Source organism: Hylobates moloch, unplaced genomic scaffold, assembly GCF_009828535.3.
Source record: "Hylobates moloch isolate HMO894 unplaced genomic scaffold, HMol_V3 SCAFFOLD_14, whole genome shotgun sequence".
In the NCBI taxonomy this organism is placed as follows: domain Eukaryota; kingdom Metazoa; phylum Chordata; class Mammalia; order Primates; family Hylobatidae; genus Hylobates; species Hylobates moloch.
The window spans coordinates 90518801-90521643 of NW_026652289.1; positions in this window are offsets into that span (position 1 = coordinate 90518801).

Consider the following 2843-nt stretch of genomic DNA (forward strand, 5'->3'; position numbering starts at 1 on the left):
ATTCCTGTCCATGTTTTAAATTCTATTTCTGTCTTTTCAGCCATTTCAGCCTTGTTAAGAACCACTGCTATGGAATTAGTACAGGCGTTTGGAGGTAAGTAGCCACTATGACTTCCAGAATTTCCAGAGTTATTGGACTATTTATTTATCTTTGTGGGATGATATTCCTGCAGTCTTTGAGATTGCTGTCCTTTGGATGGATTTTTGTTTTTTCTTTTATCTTATTTGATATCCTCAAGGTTTGATTGTGGTATAAGGTGGGTTCAGTTGAGTGGCTTCATTTCTAGAAGATTTTAGGGGGCCAAGGCTCAGCTCAGCCCTCTTGGGCTGCATTCTCTAACTCTGAGTGGCTAGTATTGCGCCTCTATCTTTGTTGGCTTGAGATTAGGAACCTGGTGCTGGAGGGGCCAAAGTTGGGTGAGTGGTGAGGCCGCTGGCCTTTGTGTGCATGTTTGCACCAGTGGCAGCGTTGTGTGATGGTGGGGTGCTGGCAGGTGTAGGGCTACCAGCTTTCATGCTCACATTTGTGGTGGCAGTGCAGGTCAGGGGATGAGGCCACTGGTGTCCATGTACATGTCTGTGCCAGTAATAGGGGCCCAGCAGGGGAAAGGTGAGCTCATGCCTGCAGCAGTGGCATGGTAGGGTGCACATGCACATGCATGCTGGCATGGGAGGGGAGGCAAGGTCCTTCTTGTGTGCACACCCAGCACAGCAGTGGGGGAGTATCCATGGGCAAATGCATGCCAGCAAAGCAGTATGGGGGAGGTTGCAATGGGAAGAGGGAGGGTGTGGGTGGGCTGGTATGCATCAGTGGGGGCCACTCTGCTGGAAATTTCTGATGGTCAGCCGCAGTACATTGGCAAAGGACCTATGATGCATGACCTCAGGAGGCATCCTGGTTGGGCATCCAAGGCTGCGCTTCAACAAGGCTTGGACAGGCTGAGTCCCTGGAATAATCCAGCAGACAGGAGGTCACTCAGATCAGTCTGGTCCCATCTCATAGGTAAGACCACCCTGCTCTGTTCAGGTCCAACAGTGCCCCCAAGGCAAGTCTCCTAGGGGAACATGTCAAGCTTTGGGGGTTGTGCATCACTGGCTGTGCTCCTCTACAGACATTCCTGCACCAAACCCTCTGGGCTCTGCACAAGCTGGAGTCCTGCCCCTACCACCTCTCTCAGCAGCTCTCCCTGCCAGCTCAATTGTCCGTGGGGGTTGTGGAGGTCTCTTGCTGCTAGGATTCCAGAGGTTCATGTGAGGGCAGGTCGCTCCTTGATTGTTCAAGTCACTCCTTCCCCAGGCATCATTAGGGTCCAGGAATGAGTCCCAGTGCACAGTACCCTATGAAGGGCTCCCAGCTCTCTCTCCCTTCAGCTCAATGTCTGTGTCCTGCCTCCTTCCTTCCAAAGATCTGTGGAGAGTGTACCAGTCTTCCTGATGTCTCAGTCCCTTGGTGGCAGATGTTTCTCCTGGTAGCATCTAGTTGGCCATCTTTTTCCATAATCCACCCCAGATATTTTAACATGGATACTTAAAAAAAAATAGAAGGCTAATGAGTATTTTTAACTCTTTCCCCAATAAGAAGACATTAGAATGCTTCAGATCTAGTTGATCTTCTCTCAAATTATATGCTATTGTTGTCAGTAGTTGGTTTGATTTTTCTTTAATTTGAAAAGGAGATGCCATTTTATACAATCAGTATTTGTTCTGATTTAGCTACATACTTACAGAAATCTTTGCCTACCATTTCCTTCCGTATTGGAGACTTTTCATTTGCTATAACTTCGACATGAAGCTCACCTTTGAGAATTATGTTTAGTAAAACCTGTTGGTAGTCAATTCTGTTACTTTCTGTTAACCTGGGTATATTATTTTTACTTCCTATTCTTGAAAGATAATTTAAAGACATATTTTATTGTTGGTTGAGAATTATTTTCACTCAGCATTTTAAAGATACCATTTGTCTTCTGTTGTTTATTACTTATATAGAAAAATCACACAATAAGGCTATTTACAATGCCTTTGTAGAGAAATGTCTTTACTTTCTAGCTGCTTTACAGATCCTCTCTTTGCCTTTGAAGTTTTGCAGTTTCACTGTGATTTATATCTAGAAAAGGAATTCTTTTTATTTATCTTGCCTGGGATTTTTTGAACTTCCCAAAGGTGAGGATCACTGTTTATTTAAAAGTTATGAGAACTTTCCGTCATTATTTCTGAAACTATTTCTTGTTCCAAATTCTCTTTATTATTTCCTTCTGAAACTTTAATTAGACATACGTTAGAAATTCTCACTCTGTCTTCGGTGTCTCTTCATCTCTTTACACATTTTCTGCTTTTATTACTCTGTTGCATTTTGCATAATTAATTCAGGTCTGTATTCTATTTCACTGATTTTTTTCCCCTTAGTCACATCTGATCAGTTATCCCATCCACTGGAGTTTTCATTTTTGTGATTACATTTTTATCTCTGGAAATTTCAATTTGGTTATATTCACATCTGTTTAGATGACTTGTATTATTTTTTTCTTGCTTACTTATCTTTTTCAGCTTCTTTTTTTCTTTGGATATGTTAAGCATTAGTTTTGTATATTTTGTTTGATAATATCTTAATTCCTTGCAAGATTGAGTCTGAAGTTAGTTGTTTCTGGTTGGAAGTTCCTCATGATATTTTGTGATATTTTGCTGTAAGTGCATATTCCTTGAATCTTTATTTGTAGAAATTGTCTAAGAATTGGTTTGAGATTGAGTCCCTTCAGAGAAAAGTTTGTCTTTGCTTCTGATGTTGACTGGTGTATTGCCAGTTCATAACTCAAATAACTTCTGACCATAAACCTGTGTGAAAACTG